Genomic DNA, 18,060 nt, shown 5'->3' on the forward strand with positions numbered 1-18,060 from the left:
AGGTGAGTCCCCCAGCAGGACCCGTGCGATCCTCCGCGTCCAGCACCGGATATCCTGCCAGCGTTTCCTCACCTGGGACAGGCGCCGCTTCCGACCATCCGCACTCCTCACGGCGCTGACGGCGTCCAGCCATATCTTCTCCTTGGCAGAGGCGTCTACCTGTGAGGATGGACAAGTGACACTACATCAATACACCTGGCACATGTCACAGGGACACAGATTATAACACATTTGCTGTTTACAACAAGGCATAGTATGCATCCAACGCATTGCACCTTTGTCATAGGGACATGATCCTCTGGGGGAAGGCCAAAAGCAGTACGTGCCATTGAAAGGACACAGGTGGAATGAGGGCAACTACACAATCCATGATCCAGGCTCACACTGTGCATCACACCCACCCCTCCTGTCTCAGGGCACTGCTGGGAGTGTTAGGCACCCACCCCTCCTGTCTCAGGGCACTGCTGGGAGTGTTAGGCACCCACCCCTCCTGTCTCAGGGCACTGCTGGGAGTGATAGGCACCCACCCCTCCTGTCTCAGGGCACTGCTGGGAGGACTCTGCACACACCCCTCCTGTCTCAGGGCACTGCTGGGAGACATCAGGCATTCCCCCCCCTGGTACCCCCCCTACAGTACATAGCATGTGTGTCACACCTGGACACAATGGCAGAAGTCACAGTCACAAAAAAGGGACACAGTCTGTGCCAGTGGACACTGCACTCACCTGATAACCTGGTCGCCCATACAGCATGGGGTACCGTGGGAGGATCACATCCACCAAAGCCATGTTCTCCTCCAGGGTGAAAGGCTGTGACCTCTCCACAGCCCTTGACATGGTTCCAGGGAATCAGTAGCAGCAGCTGGGTCGTGGAATACAGAGATGTGCAGGCAAGTGCTCCCTCATGGGACCTGGCTGCCTTATATCTGCCTTGCTGGCCCATATCATGCACAGGAGTACAGAGTGATTGGTCACTCACATTTGCATCCTATGTTTCCTCCAATCCCTTCAAACCTAGCAGTCTGTGGGTTCTCAATCTGTTTTTTTCTCCTGCATGATGTCAGCCCCACAAACACATTGCAACAAAGTAGATTCATTCCAACTGACTTCTGCCGTGCAGCTTCCTGAACAAATTCAAAATTTGAACTTGGTCTCCATGACAACCAGCATGCATGTAGGCCTTAATACTTGTCCCTCATGTGTCCCCTATGGAATTTGGAGCTTCACACACAGGTACGGTGCGTTCCGGGGCCCTAGGGCACCCCAAATGCATAGCAACGGCCCGTACACGCGTGCCTACGTTCACTATCACTATGGGTGTCCTCGCGTATGCGTACTCATAGTGGTACGGGCCGTACATGCGCCTGTACGCTCCCTATCACTTTGGGTGTCCTCGCGTATGCGTACTCGTAGTGGTACGGGCCGTACACGCGCCTGTACGCTCCCTATCACTACGTGTATGCATACGCAAGAACACCCATAGTGGTAGGGCCGTACACGCGCCTGTACGCTCCATATCACTATGGGTGTTCTCGCGTATGCGTACACGTAGTGATAGGGAGCGTACAGGCGCGTGTACGGCCCGTACCACTACCAGTACGCATACGTGAGGACACCTAGAGTGATAGGGAGCGTACAGGCGCGTGTACGGCCCGTACCACTACGTGTACGCATACGCGAGGACACCCATAGTGATAGGGAGCGTACAGGCGCGTGTACGGCCCGTACCACTACGTGTACGCATACGCGAGGACACCCATAGTGATAGGGAGCGTACAGGCGCGTGTACGGCCCGTACCACTATGTGTACGCATATGCGAGGACACCCATACTGATAGGGAGCGTACAGGCGCTTGTACGGCCCGTACCACTACGTGTACGCATACGCGAGGACACCCATAGTGTTAGGGAGCGTACAGGCGCGTGTACGGCCCGTACCACTACGAGTACGCATACGCGAGGACACCCATACTGATAGGGAGCGTACAGGCGCGTGTACGGCCCTTCCACTATGGGTGTTCTTGCGTATGCGTACTCGTAGTGGTACGGACCGTACACATGCCTGTACGCTCACCATCACGATGGGTACACATACGGCAGCACTCCCATAGTGATATTGGAACGTACACAGGCCCTCTTAGCAGCAGTACGGCGGTTTTCACACATCACAGTGGTGACAGGCAGCACACAGGAAAGAATAGGGCGGACATACTTGTCCATGGATGGACATCAAGGCATTGTCTGGGCAGTACTACATGTGTGGGGCACAGGTGTGACAGGCTGTGATGTGGAACATTACTCCTGAGTCGAGAAGGCACCAGATGTATGATGAGATGTGTACAGATGTAATGTGTGACGGTGCAATGTGTGCCAGGCATGCCCTTGACTCCTTTGACATGTGTGCATGTCGTACTGCACACTTGGAATGACCGTCACTGGCATGGCATGGACACCAACACACGGAAGTGTCCCCTGATGCCCGGTACAGGGGTTACCACACCCGACTTGTCACTACCCACGGTGCACGATGTGACTATGTCATGTATGTGTGGGGGGTTCCCATTAGGTTGATGTTGGAGCACCCTCAAAAGCTGCAGCTGTTGCAGCAACCTACATGTGTCTGTGTGTAGATTGACATTGCACACTGTTCCGCACACCATGCCACATGTGGTATCGGATGTGAGGTGCGTATGTATGCATGGGACACGGAGTAGCGTGACAAGGACATGTCTGCATCCTCTCAATGAATGTGTGGTGAGTCATGACATGTGCACCTTCATGGCAAGGTGTGTGGGCTGTCCTAGTGTAATGTCATGTGACCTGTGGCTCTAGTGTTCCGCTACCAGTCTCTGCAATCGGCATCCTACTTCTGCTGATGTGTGGGTGTATGTCACTCCTGTGTTGCGTCTGGCTGTTCACTTGCACTGGGACACAGCTAATCCCATGCCATGGCATGTGGAGGTTCTCAATCTCCGTGTGTAGCTGGGTCTTGGTGGGAGTGTCACCTGCCAGCCATACGTGTCCAGGGCATGTGGCACATACCTGACTCCGTATGTAGCATATGTGTATAGACAGATTAACATGTGCTCAGTACAAATTATTTGTTGTTGTGGGGCACTTACTCTTCCTTGTCACTTCCAAATTACTGCAGAGCGCCGCCTCTTCCCCGAGCAATACCGGACTTGGCTGCCATGCGGGAGAATGATCGTATCCGGTGCTACCGCTTCCCACAACGGTTGATTCCGGAGTTGACGGCTAGACTGGCACCACACCTGCAACCGCTGCACAGGTATCCTACGGCACTGACACCCAAGCTGAAGGTAATGGCAGCCCTACATTTTCTAGCCACGGGTACCTTTCAAAATACCATAGCTCATGTTGGTGGGATGTCCCAGAGCATGTTCTGCCGTGTGCTGCATGATTTCTTAGAGGCCATGTTGATTCACCTGGATGACTTCATCAAGTTCCCAACCCCTGAACAGTTGACTGGGGTCAAGCGTGGATTCTATGCCCTGGAAAGGATGCCCCATGTCATTGGGTCCATAGATGGGACACATGTTGCTTTGGTACCACCACACGCACAGGAGGTAGCGTACCGCAATCGGAAGCACTACCACTCCATCAATGCCCTTGTGGTGTGTCTGTCCAACATGGTGATTTCACATGCCTGTGCTCGTTTTCCAGGATCAGCACACGATGCCTACATCATGAGGCGCAGCAGGGTGCCTGAAATGATGACGCAGCTGTGCAACGAACGAGCATGTGTTGTTGGTGGGTACAGTCTGTCTGTCCTGTATTTTGCATAGCCTACCAGCACGACCGCTTCACCAGTTCTAACGATGTCCATGTGCTTCCCATGTAGGGGACGCTGGCTATCCCAACATGCCATGGCTGCTCACACCTCTCCGCAACCCCATCACGCCGGCCCAGCTCCGCTACAACACCGCCCATGGCCGGACAAGGCGAGTGATAGAGAGGACGTTTGGCCTGCTGAAGAGCCGATTTAGGTGCCTACACAAGACCGGCGGTGCGCTCCCATATGCCCCTGCGAAGGTCTGCAAAATCTTCATGGTCTGCTGCATGCTGCACAACATGGCAGTTGAGAAAGCTGTGCCACTCATCCTGGATCAAGATGACGAGGACCATCCACCCGTGGAGGACGAAGGGCTTGGCAATGGGGCTAGTGATGTGGAGGATGTGGAGCCGCAAGAGGACATCCGGACTCGGCTCATACGTGACTTCTTTGCTTAGTGGTGAGTACCAGTGTCTGAGTGTGCACGCATTGGTCCCCGTGTGGCATGTGTTGCGATGTGTGTCTCCACCTGCATATATGGCACGTGAGTCAGAGGTGTGTGTGGGTGTGTCACTGGAGTGATGGTGGCAGTGATGGTTGTATTTCCCCAGTCATAATTGTGAACTAGCATGTTGTCATCCATACATGTGTCGAGTACATGCACATGCAAGTGGCTGTGCTTTTTGTGGCTGACTTCTTGTGTGTCTCTCATCCCCAGGTACTTGCGCATGCCGTCTGCTGGTTGCATTGTTGTGGCACTGCTATTCCTCATGGACACGTCATCGTGTGCTGACTCAGCGTTACACGCACGGACAAGTTTGGAAGTCTCCTTAGGGTAAGGGATGCATCAGGGGTGTATTGGGTGTGGCAGTTGTTCACGATGTATGCACACTGCCCCTGTCGATGTTTGGTTCCTCTGCAGCCATGTAGCATCACCATGGGACACGACATGCAGCTGTGTACACCTGAATAGATGGTCTGACTGGTTGACAGTCATCAGTGATGGGATAGTGGATTGTGATGATGGCATCGAGGTGTGTAACACTGCCCTCGGACACATACGGTTTGCATTGGCTTGACATGGTGTGGGACTTCTACATCAGCGGATCAATGGTGTATGGCAGTCTCTCCGTGAGCAGCTGTGGGTGTTTAGCTGTTGGCCGACAATTGTGTGCCAGTTCCATGGCTATCACGCATTTGTGCTGCAGAAGGGGGGTGCCAGTGTTGGACCCACATGTTACTCCACATGAAGTGTTCATGTGTACTTCAAGTTGCCTCTGCAATCCCGAAAACATGACTAATAAAGGTGTCCCTATGCCTCCAAGGTGCCTCTTCTCAGTCAATGCTGGTGTGGTTGTCCCTGATAGTGGCTATGTGTCTATGTGTCGAGTAGCAAGATGCAAGCTGTGTGTGTGGGCTGAGACTGTGTATTGTGCATCATGTCCATGACTGTGTGGGTATTGTGACATGTGCCATCCCCATGCATCCAACGTTGGCCAGGCCCCCATTCTCTGCATCCACCGGACTCAAGCTTGCAGGACATGGTTCTGCCACCTGTCTACACATACCTGGGTGCCCCCCAGGACACTGGACTGGATCCCTGACCTCTGCGCATGACTGTTGCTGTACTCAATGTGTCTGTCAGCACGGTTGTGCGGCCACCCCCTCAGCTGGTTGGGCCCATCACGGGTGTGTATGGTGCTCCATGTCTGTCTTGCCTAATACACTGTGACCCGTGTGTCCTGTGCCAGACTCAGGCCCCAGGGTGTGGATGGTTGAAGTCAAAAGAGAACTCAGGCATGTTTAGACTTTACAAGACACATGTAAGGTAATAATGCAACCAGCAGGCATCTTCTCTTCATGGTGTGAATCTTTTATTTGGGGGGGGTGGGGGTATGACAGGAGGGGCTTTCCGGGAGTTTGGAATCCAAAGTTCAGTAGGGGAGTTGGTGTCCTTGCCATTTGAAGTCCTCAGAGTCCATGCCACAGTCTTTGTCAACATTGGTCAGACAGTGACCAGCAAGGTCATGTGGCAGAGAATGTCTCTTGATGCTGTGATGCTGTTGCTCCAGTGGGCCAGGTGCCAGGCCAGGTGTCCTGGGAGATGGTGATGTAGCGCCGACCCTCACGGTCCTTTCCGTGGACGACCCGGCCTCCTGCGGGTACCCTCAGAAGCAGGCCGTGACGATGTTTGGGATGCTCCATCGGATGTTTCCTCCTCCTCCTGATCCCTCCCTGTGGGTGGTGATGTTCTACGCCTTCTGGCACAGGGAGGGTTGCCCATGTTGTCGGCCATCCGACGGAGTGTATTGTGAATCCCCTGGAACACCGTCACGAGCGCAGCCTGTCTGTCCTCCATCCTCCGTTGGTGTTGCAGTAGACAGGCATGTTGCTGGGCCTGCTGGGTCTTTATCTCATCGAGGGTCCCCTTCATCTAATTGAGGGTGAACACAACCTGGGCCATGCCCGTGGTGTCCTGCCGGTATGTGTCCAGGATGTTACGGACATGGGAATATACCGGTTCCCCAGCCAACTGGTCAGGCTGGCGCCTCCGCCGTCCTCCACTCCCACCACCCCTGCCCACTTGCACCTGGCCTGCCCTTGTGGGCACATCGGGTCTCCGGGACCCCTGAGGGGTGGCATTGGCGTTGTCGCCTGCCTCCTCCTGGGTGCCCGGGACACCGTGTCCCTCCTGGCCAGCCTGGCTGCTTTGTGGTGGTGGGGCAGGGATCCTGGGTGTCTCCTGGGATGTGGCAGGAGTGGGGGTGGTGGTTGGCCCTGTTGTACCTGACGCAGGTGCTGCAGGTGGTTGGACACTAGAGGGGCCAGGTTGGTCGGGGTCGTCCACAGAGTGGTGAGAGTCGTCGCTGCCGGTGGGATCGGCCTCCCGCAGATCCGGGTCCTGTGAGACTTCCCCCCCAGTGTTGGGGGGTGAACCACGAGGTTGACCTGTGTGTGAGAGAGACAATGTTAATTTTGGTCCATGCAACATCCATGTTTCATCAGTTTCAAAGTTGGCACGTTTCCTCTTGGAAGTAGGATCTGTCTTGCATTCCACTCACAGTGCACTTGTGCATGGGTGTGTCCCTTGGGCACCACTTTGGCCCCTTTAACTATGTGTGGCACAGTCTTACTTGCTGCATCAAGTGTGACTGCAGTCAGCAGTGGAGTGGGCAGGTGTGGCGAGCCATGCATTGGCGCCTTCCGTGTAGCACTGTACATGTGCACATGGAGTGGATCCACACACTTATATAATGCAGGTAGCTGTCGTTGTGCTCGTGCACAGGTTGTGACATGGCCCTGTGTTTTGCCATGGAGAAGAGGGGGGGTTCTGGCACTGGCCACCCATGGCTACATGCACGCAGTCTACCTGCTGACGAGCACACCACACGGCTGATTTGCTCTCCCTGTGTCTCCCTCCCTCTCTGTCCCCCTCTCCCTCCCTCCGTGTGTCAGCCTCCTCCCTCTGTCCGTGTCCCTGTGTCAGCCTCCTCCCTCTGTCCGTGTCCCTGTGTCTCCCTCCCTCTCTGTCCCCCTCTCCCTCCCTCCGTGTGTCAGTCTCCTCCCTCTGTCCGTGTCCCTGTGTCTCCCTCCCTCTCTGTCCCCCTCTCCCTCCCTCCGTGTGTCAGCCTCCTCCCTCTGTCCGTCTCCCTGTGTCTCCCTCCCTCTCTGTCCCCCTCTCCCTCCCTCCGTGTGTCAGCCTCCTCCCTCTGTCCATGTTCCTGTGTCTCCCTCCCTCTCTGTCCCCCTCTCCCTCCCTCCGTGTGTCAGCCTCCTCCCTCTGTCCGTGTCCCGGTGTCTCCCTCCCTCTCTGTCCCCCTCTCCCTCCCTCCGTGTGTCAGCCTCCTCCCTCTGTCCGTGTCCCTGTCTCCCCCTCCCTCTCTGTCCCCCTCTCCCTCCCTCCGTGTGTCAGCCTCCTCCCTCTGTCCGTCTCCCTGTGTCTCCCTCCCTCTCTGTCCCCCTCTCCCTCCCTCTCTATCCCCCTCTCCCTCCCTCTGTGTGTCACCCTCTGTCACCTCAGCCCAGCTTCCTGGGCACACACTGTTAGCAGATCTTTGAATGGCCCTTGGCTTGTTGATGTGAGTTTGTTTCTGATCTCCAGGCACCCATTGGGTGTAGTGTGTGTCTCGGCGCTGCTGCTGTGGTGGTGTGTGCTGCCACTCTTTCACAATGTTGGCTGTTCATTAGCTGCTGTCATGTGCAAAACAGTGCCTTCACCCCCATGTGTTGATGCAAGGCGTCCGCCATTTGCTGGCGAGTCTTTCCTGTGTGGGGACACACTGTTTGTCTGGCTGTGACCTAGGCCATATGGGCAGAGGGCATTGTTGTCTGCTTCTGAGTTGCACTATGTGATTTTTTGGGCCCACCCTCCCGCCATCCGGGTTACCGTGTCATGTGTTGGTGTCTTGTGTGGCCTGTGACTTGACATTGTCCAGCTGGGTGCATGGGGCATGGTGGCGCCAGTGGCATGTGCGTGTTCATGGAGTGTGGTTGGGTCATGCGATAGCTTGGGGTGGTTGCGTGCCTGTTTGTGAGTTTGGTTGTGGATGACGTTCCCCCCATGTGAGGTGCGTTGTTTGTGTACTCACCCGGGTCTCGGAGTCCTCCTAATCCTTCGACTGCCTCCACCGGCAGTATGGCCATCACCCTCTCCTCCCAGGGATGGTAGTGTACGGGTCTGCGGGAGGGCCCTCCTCCAGTGAGGTTGGCCTGGTTGTGTTCGTCCGTCATCTTGGCTCGGACCCTCCTCCGCAGATCGTACCACCTGGCTTGGCATTCCTGCTTGTTCCTTCTGGTGTCCGCAACAGCATTCACAGCATCGACGATGGTCTGCCACATGGCTGTTTTTGCTGCAATGCTGGTTTGTCTGACCAATGTTCCAAAGAGCTGTGGCTCGACTCCAACTCTTGGTTACTGAACTTTGGATTCTTGTTAGTGGGCATGGTGAGGGGTGTGGGTGTGGATGGTGGGGGGTGTGTGTGGATGGTTGTGGGTGTGTGGGTGTGGTTGTGCAGGTGTGTGTGTGAATGTGATGAGGTGGTGTTTGTGAAGGTGGTTGTGTGAAGGTGTGCAAGTGTAAGGTGTGGTGAAGCTTGTAGTATGGTGCTGTAGGTTGTCTGTGGTGTCTGGCAGCAGTGAGTCTGTTGCAAAGGCTCATGGTTTGTGTGTGTGGGCCCTTTTTATTGGTCCATTGGTGGGTGTTGCTGTGTTTGAACTTTGGGTGGGTGTGTTATAAGGAGTGGTGGTGTTTTGGGCCTCTGTTTGTTTTTGGCAGTTGCAGGTCAGTGAATGTGTTTTTTTAGTGGTTGTTGGACATGTTTTGTGGCTTTGTGCCATTCGAATGGTGTATTCTTGTGTTGTTTTGGTTTGTCCTGGTTGTGTACGTGCGTTTTTAGCGTGTGTACGGTGTGTACATGGGCCATTTGGTTGTACAGTGCTGTCCTTGTGTGTGGCTTGGTACGACTCGTACATGCGGTTGTGATGTTGGGGCCTGGGGTGCGCTCCGTACTTAGGAGGTTGTGGTGGGGGTGCGACTCTGACGTACACGGGTGTACATACAGGGGGGTACGACACGTACAGGGGTGGGGGTATGACTCGAACGTACAGGGGTGTACATACACGGGGGTACGACACGTACAGGGGTGTACATTCACGGTGGTACGACACGTACAGGGGTGTACATACACGGTGGTACGACACGTACAGGGGTGGGGGTACGACTCGAACGTACAGGGGTGTACATACACGGGGGTAGGACACGTACAGGGGTGGGGGTACGACTCGAACATACAGGGGTGTATATACACGGGGGTACGACACGTACAGGGGTGGGGGTACGACTCGAATGTACAGGGGTGTACATACACGGGGGTACGACACGTACAGGGGTGGGGGTACGACTCGAACGTACAGGGGTGTACATACACGGAGTATGACATGTACAGGGGTGGGGGTAAGACTCGAACGTACAGGGGTGTACATACACGGGGGTACGACACGTACAGGGGTGGGGGTATGACTCGAACGTACAGGGGTGTACATACACGGGGGTACGACACGTACAGGGGTGTACATACACGGGGGTACGACACGTACAGGGGTGGGGGTACGACTCGAACGTACAGGGGTGTACATACACGGGTGGGGGTGTACATACACGGGGGTACGTCTCGGACGTACGGGGGCTGGGGGGAGTGTTGGGCGCGTATGCGGGCACATGTCTCCATGGTTGCTATGGGAGTTCGGTGCGGACGGTGTTTTTTCCATACGGTTGTGACATCGGACGCACGGGATGGATCGTGATTCCTCGGTCGGACTTCACTTTTCACATTTGTTCGGTAAATCGTCCGAGGACGTGTCGGACACATTTTCCGACCCGAGGACGTGTGGGGAATAATTCCCAAGGCGGTTCGTATGGACTTTTTACCATGCGAATCGTAATTGGCAGTTTGTACGGCACTTGTACGATTCGTACGGTAAAAAGACCGGATACGAGTCGTACAGGGAATTTTTTTACCGGATCGTAATTGGCACCCTAATGTATAAACATAGTTTTTTCCGGTAAACAGTCATAATATCGAAAAAAAAATATCGTCTGGACAGAATATCGAGTTTTTAATATAGAATGGACAGAATATCGAATTACCAAAATATAGTGGTGCAGAATATCGAAAATCAGGTAAGAAATATCGATTTACATAATATAGAAGTAAGTAATATAGACAGTCATAATATAGTTGTTAAAAATATCGATTTTTTTATAGTGTTTTAAGTGTTAGTATATGTGTTAAAAGTATGTATTAATTTTGTAATGTAAGTTTGAATATTTTTGAAGTAATGAATTTTATGTTATTTAATTTTTGCGTAATTTAATTCCGTAGCGGGTTGTGGGTTTATAGGGGATGAGGGTGGGAAATAATTTAATTATAGTACATTAAATAATAATTTTTAGGAATTATTAATTATTTTTAATATAATTTTGTGTTTTACTTCTGCAGCGGGTTGTGGGTTTATAGGGGAATAGGGTGGGAAGTAATTTAATTGTTATTAAGTAATTATTTATTGGTATTGATAATTAATTTATTGTTAAATAATTATTAATTGGTAATTAATTTGTATTAATTGGTAATTCATTTGTATTAATTGATTAATTGATAATTATATTAATTGTATTAATTTATTATTCGGAGCTGGTTGTGGGTTTATAGGGTGTTAGGGTGGGAAGTAATTTAATTGCAATTAAGTAATTATTGAATATATTTTTGTGTATTGATAATTAATTTACTGTTAATTATTAATTGGTAATATGGTTTTATTAATTATTAATTTTTGGTATTGAAAATTAATTGGCTGTTAATAAATTATTAATAGGAAATTACTTTTTAATAAATAATATTTATAGGTAGTTATAATTAATTAATTATTAAATATTTTGTAGTTGGTAATTAATTTGAATTAATATTTAATTGGTATTGATAATTAGTTTATTTTTATTTAAATATTAAATCCTTACTTTCACTACTGTTGCACTCACTGGAGTGGGAATAGTCATGTTTACCCCTACGCTATCCAACACTTTCCCTACTGTTGCACTCTCTGGAGTGGGAATAGTAATTTTTACCCCACGCTATCCAACGCTTTCCCTACTGTTGCACTCACTGGAGTGGAAATAGTAATTTTTACCCTTACGCTATCCAACGCTTTCCCTACTCTTGCACTCAGAGGAGTGGCAATAGTAATTTTTACCCCTACGCTATCCAACGCTTTCCCTACTGTTGCACTCTCTGGAGTGGGAATAGTAATTTTCACCCCTACGCTATCCAACGCTTTCCCTACTGTTGCACTCACTGGAGTGGGAATAGTAATTTTTACCCTCCTGCTATCCAACACTTTCCCTACTGCTGCACTCACTGGAGAGGGAATAGTAATTTTTACCCTCTCGCTATCCAACACTTTCCCTACTGTTGCATTCACTGGAGTGGGAATAGTAGTTTTAACCCCTATGCTATCCAGCACGTTCCCTACTGTTGCACTCTCTAGAGTGGGAATAGTTATTTTTACCCCTACGCTATCCAACGCTTTCCCTACTGTTGCACTCACTGGAGTGGAACTAGTAATTTTTACCCTCCCGCTATCCAACGCTTTCCCTACTGTTGCACTCACTGGAGTGGGAATAGTAATTTTTACCCTTACGCTATCCAATGCTTTCCCTACGGTTGCACTCACTGGAGTGGGAATAGTAATTTTTACCCATACGCTATCCAACGCTTTCCCTACTGTTGCACTCTCTGGAGTGGGAATAGTAGTTTTTACCCCTACGCTATCCAACGCTTTCCCTACTGTTGCACTCACTGGAGTGGAACTAGTAATTTTTACCCTCCCGCTATCCAACGCTTTCCCTACTGTTGCACTCACTGGAGTGGGAATAGTAATTTTTACCCTTATGCTATCCAATGCTTTCCCTACGGTTGCACTCACTGGAGTGGGAATAGTAATTTTTACCCATACGCTATCCAACGCTTTCCCTACTGTTGCACTCACTGGAGTGGAAATAGTAATTTTTACCCTTACGCTATCCAACGCTTTCCCTACTCTTGCACTCAGAGGAGTGGAAATAGTAATTTTTACCCCTACGCTATCCAACGCTTTCCCTACTGTTGCACTCACTGGAGTGGGAATAGTAATTTTAACCCCTACGCTATCCAATGCTTTCCCTACTGTTGCACTCACTGGAGTGGGAATAGTAATTTTAACCCTCTCATTATCCAAAGCTTTCGCTACTGTTGCACTCACTGGAGTGGGAATAGTATATTATACCCTCCCGCTATCCTACGCTAAAAATATAGAATATTTTTAAGTAATACTACTTAATATATATTTGTATTAAAAAATAAATATGCATGTTAATTTTTTTTAACTAAATTTAATTATTTATTAATTGAAATGTTATTTAAGTATATTTTAGTTAATTATATATTGTATCATTAATTTTACATTACTTTCAAGACATTTAAAAAATTCGATATTTTAACAAACTATATTATTTACAACAATATTTTGGATTCAATATTTTTGTACTTACCTGTCTGCAGATAGGAATTCGATATTCTGTTATTCTATATTTTTTCCTCGATATTTTGGCAGGCCGATATTTTGCTCCTCGATATTCTGTCACTGATCCCTTTTTTCCACATGGTATAGCATTTTTCTCAGACATTTGTTACTGAAGGGTTTATCTTACAGCAAGCTAGGCCACAATGGTAAACCAGGAGCAATACACTATTTACATATTTATGGGTGGTTTAAATATAGATTGTAGCCATGAGGAGATATTTAACTTCCACGTCAGTGATGCATTTCATGCTCCACTTTACTATGCCCTTACTGAAAAGTTAAATAAACCACTTGAATGTAACCAATTGTATTATATGTTTATAGGGGCAGCGCACATGCACTGTGACACTGGAGGATAATGTCCCTCAAAAATATGTCTTTTCTGACTTTAATGTTGAGGAAAATCTGAAATACTTTATTATATGAATCAATTCACGTTACAGCTGAAGTCAAGTGGCAAATTTCTTATCGACTCGCATTGTCAAAGTCTCCTGCTGTGGTTTCTGAAAGCAATACAAATTGTTAAACCACAATTTCTAAACGTTAGAGAGGAGTGCCTTTTCTGAAGAAATGTAGGTTTTTCCAACTGCATATGACAATTTCTTCACAAGTCTTTTCTAGCAGAATTTTAACTTGGCATTAAGAGTTCTTGCACAAGATGAGATTTCATGTAACATTTAATTAACATTGAATACCCTGTCTTCTTCTGAAGAGCTCATAAAAATCTTAATGAACCTGCTTTCTGGCGTTCCTTGTTCAGTTTCCTGCAATTAGGACATTGAAAATGTCAGGTTGAGCTATTTCCTCCAAAGAAATTTCTAAGTAATTGGAATAGTCAACACGGAAATATGGTTTTAGTATGTTCAATTATGATATCTTGTATAACAAGTTAATTGGACTGCAAACATGTTAGGCAAGACAATGCCGTATGGAACAAGGAGAGAGTTTACTTATTTATCTACACTTCCTCTCAGTATGTTCAATTGCTTTTACAAAAATAATTGATTTGCTCCTTGACATCAAATGGCACATCTCCATAGAGTGTTGGATTGACTCCAAATTGCTCACATGATAGCCTTTGGTAGATTTCCCTTTCTGCCTCTGTGTTTGCAGGTCCAATCTCTCTCTTTCGCTTGTGTCATGTCTGAAATCCCACAGCCTCTTTTCCATAAATTTAGGCCAGGGATAGGCCACATCTAGAACTTGAAATACTACTGTCAGCCTGTAGAAAGTGCTGTTTCTGTCAGGGGTCTGTACGACTTGGCAGCGATAGTGCAAGGCGGCATTGTACCTTGACAGATTGTATAAAATTCTAGTGGCAAAGTGGCAAAGCTTAGACTCCTGTTCAGAGGTCTGAAAATTTACTGGGGGAAGCCTAATTCCAGAATTTGTCAGTAATCCAATGTATTAAGTGTAAAGGAATAGATCAGTGCTTTGTCGACGTGGAAAGGCATGAATGGAAAGAGTCTGTGTATATTTAATAGTTGGTTTTGCATTGAAGTGGCAGGAGAAGTAATATAAAATAACATTCCCACATAAGACCTGGCTAAAGCCCCACGGGCCTTATTTAGATGATTTTGCCAAAGGGCAGCACCACAGGCCTTCCTGCTGCGCTGCCCTATGGCAAAAGAAAAGGGCAGGAAATCTCTCAGATATGGCACATTCCTGTCCTTTACCCCTACGCTGGCGCACAATGGGCTGCCAAGCGCTAATGCAGGCCCCTTTGCGCCATGGTGCAAGGGTGCCTGCGCTGCAGGGATGATTGTTATTGTGCAGGAAGGTTATCCTTCCTGCGCAAAAACAATCACTAGAGCCTTTTTCCTCTGTCTATGCGTGCTGCAGAATGCAGCATATGTAGAAAAAGGAAAAACAAGTAGAAAAAAAGGTATTTCTCCTCCTTGTGCCTCCCTTACGCTTTCCCTGGCAAGGCATACGTTTTAGAGCTGCTTCAGAGTTACGAATCCTTGTAAATCCGGGGCTGTGTAATAAAGCCATGGGTGTTGCGGGGAACACTCATAACAACACCCATTGAAAGCCCCTTTAACGCAGAAAACTGCATTAAAGGGAACAATATTTACAAGGCTGAATTAGGCCACGCAAAGTGGGTTAGTGTTGCCTGGTAAATATGGAGCAGACCCTGCACCACTGGAGCATCACAAAAAATGAGGCCCAACATTTCTAGTAGCTGTGACAAAAGTCAAGGTGTATGGGGTGAATTTGGCTGCACTAAGTGGGAAGAAAGATACAGGTGTAAAAAGTAATGTGTAGGTCCTCAGTTTTGAATTAGGTCAACATGAAAGATTTGGGAGTGACAAATTACATTACAACAATCGAAAATAAGTGATTGAAGGAGTGGCAAAAAGGTGATAAGACACACCAGAAGAGGGGGTAATATCAACAAAGGAATTGGTGTTGAGAAGGAAAGAAGTGGATACAGAACTGAGCCTTGGGTACACCAAGCAGTAATGTTAAAGTAGGTGAGGATAACTCAATTGGGAAAAGTGATCAGAGAGATAAATGGAAGACCATTTTAGGACAACACAAGTGAGGACTAAAGTACAGAGGAAAGATAGTAAACTAGCATTATCAACAGTGCTGAAAGCTTCAGACATATTAAAAAGTATTGATATAAATGAAAGGTGATCAAGAAGAGCTGAGATGCAGGTATTTTCTATATATGAGAGTGCAGTTTTTATTAAGTGAAGGGCATCAGTGAAGCGCTTGAAAGTCCCATTGAGCAGGTAGCAAGAAGAGAGGTATATGTCAAGATGGTTAAAAACTAAATTATCTAGTGTCTTTGAGAAAAATGGGAATGGCATTTCTGTGAAGTAGTTGAAAGGAGAGGAAAGTCAGCAGTGGGATCTTTTTTTAGTAAAGATAGTATGACTGAAGATTTCAAGCATTGTGGGTATTGTATATCTATTTACACAACACTAACCATGCATTAGCAGAAGTGCGTTGTCCAGTAGGTAGCAAGGTACTCCATGGGATCCTAATGTTAGTGACTTAGTCAATCCTAAAATATAGATGTGCACATTCTTGTGACAAACTTGTGATACATCTTACCAAGAGGTAATTGAGATGAAAATGAACATCCAGTATTTCCAGAGCTATTGCACATTGTGTTTCACCAGCAGTGATAGTCCAATTGATCAAAGGCTGTAGACATTACAAGTGGTGTATATTGAGTCATGAAGAGAGGAGTCATGTTGAACAACATCTCAAGGTCTCCAGGTGAACAGCAGCTGTGTCTGAGAGGACATTGAAAGAATAGTGCGAATGGCATCCCGGGATGCACTTTGTCCCTGCATAATATTTTGCATGAAGCTCTTACTTAAATCCAAATGTGAGGCAAAAAATAAACCCAGAGGAGAATTCCAAACCAGGGCACAGCTAGAGAATTGTAGTTCTAACCAATATATGAAACAAAATAGCGTATAAATATCACAACAGGAGTCGAGATTTTACACCAAGGGTCACTTTAAGAGTTTAGAGGGAACTAAAGATCTTCTAGTTACTGGAAGGAAATTTAAATATGAATAGAATCGACTATTTGAATTTCCCTCATGCATAATAACCACAAATTGGAAGATTCGCAGTTCTTTCCAAACTCTAAATAAGGTCACAAATTTTGTGACAGGACAGGCAGGATGGGAAGTAAGGTTGAGGCAGTCCCACAAACCTTTTACAAAAACACAAGTAGGGCAGGAAGTAAAACCACATTGCTACAGAAGGAAAAGAGGGTTTTGCAGCGTCTTGGTGATGAATAGGGTAGCTGTCTAAAAATAGTTTTTCTGTGAAGAGCAGGTAACACTTATAATGTTATCCAGGATAACACAGATAATACAGTATAAAGAAAGGTGAGGAAGTGCAGGAAATACAAGTGAGTCTATGGGGATGGCATTTCAGCGAATACAGGTACAGGTAGAGGCATATAAAAAAAGAGCCTTTATGGAAAGTAAGTCCATTTTCATGAAGCTGCAGCAATGACCCTTCAAAGGAATGGTTTCAGTTGAGAAACATCATGTTTGGGAATTTGTGGGATTTTATAATAATACTGTTGAATATGGGCTCCACACATGTCTAAACAGATATTCATAACCTGATAAAAGATGGCTACCTCCTTAGGCAAGTGCAAAAGTTCTGTTAGATGTGCTTGTTTTGGTGCACTGAGCCTAGCTAAGATGGCCACCACCCAGTCGTCACCTGTTCCTTATATCAGCGGACAAAAATCAGGAATAAAGCAAACATATGTGTGACAGGGTGTAGAAGGTTGCTTAAATGGTGTGGTCATGGAGACTTCAAAGCATGCTGTTACACTGACCTGCATCTGACACGTTGCAGTCTGCTCAGTGAAAATATTAAGACAGACTAGTGGGCATCCTATACCCTGCCCCAAGCCTCCAGAGAAATACAATCAGAGTGACTAGGTGCTGTGGTGACCACAGCCACAGATAAGTCATGCCAGGGATTAGGAGAGGGAGAGTATTCTCTCTTCCAGAGATTCTCTCAGTCTCTGCTTTGTTAGGGTTGACATAGTGGAAAGGGGACACTGGTTTGTTTGCATGTATCTCAGAAGTGGGGATCCAGGAGCAATCCTTGGACCCATGTCCCAACCAGTCTATGGGATATAACAAACAAGAGTTCCATTGTTTGGAGTCATTATTAAACATGCAACACACTTATCATTTCTCACCACTATTATGAGTTCAAGGGTACTCTTACATTCAATGGATATAGCTTAGAGAGAGAACTGTGTAATACCATAAGCTTTTTCTATTCAGGTAATCAAAGTCCTTCCCCCACTGGATTGATTACTTTGATCACACTTAACTCTCTTTCGAAAATGGCGCAAAAAGACTATGCTGTTGTAGGCATCCAGATCTGGTTGCCCACCATATATAATGTGGCTGGGGATCTTTGTTTAACTGTGTATTTCCTATACATTGTTTTAATGCAAACAGTTTTCTTTAGTAGATTGATCTGTGTTTAATATAGCAACTCTGGCTCTGTCTGTTTTACAGAATGACTCCAAGAGTGGTGTCTGATGTTTCTGCCTGCACTGTTTATGCCTTTTGTGGATCAATGTGGCTCTGGACTGCAGTCTCTTTAAACAATTGTTTAAGGTCAGATTCAGAAAATCTTTATTCAGCT

This window comes from Triturus cristatus, chromosome 12 (assembly GCF_964204655.1).
Source record: "Triturus cristatus chromosome 12, aTriCri1.1, whole genome shotgun sequence".
Classification (NCBI taxonomy): domain Eukaryota; kingdom Metazoa; phylum Chordata; class Amphibia; order Caudata; family Salamandridae; genus Triturus; species Triturus cristatus.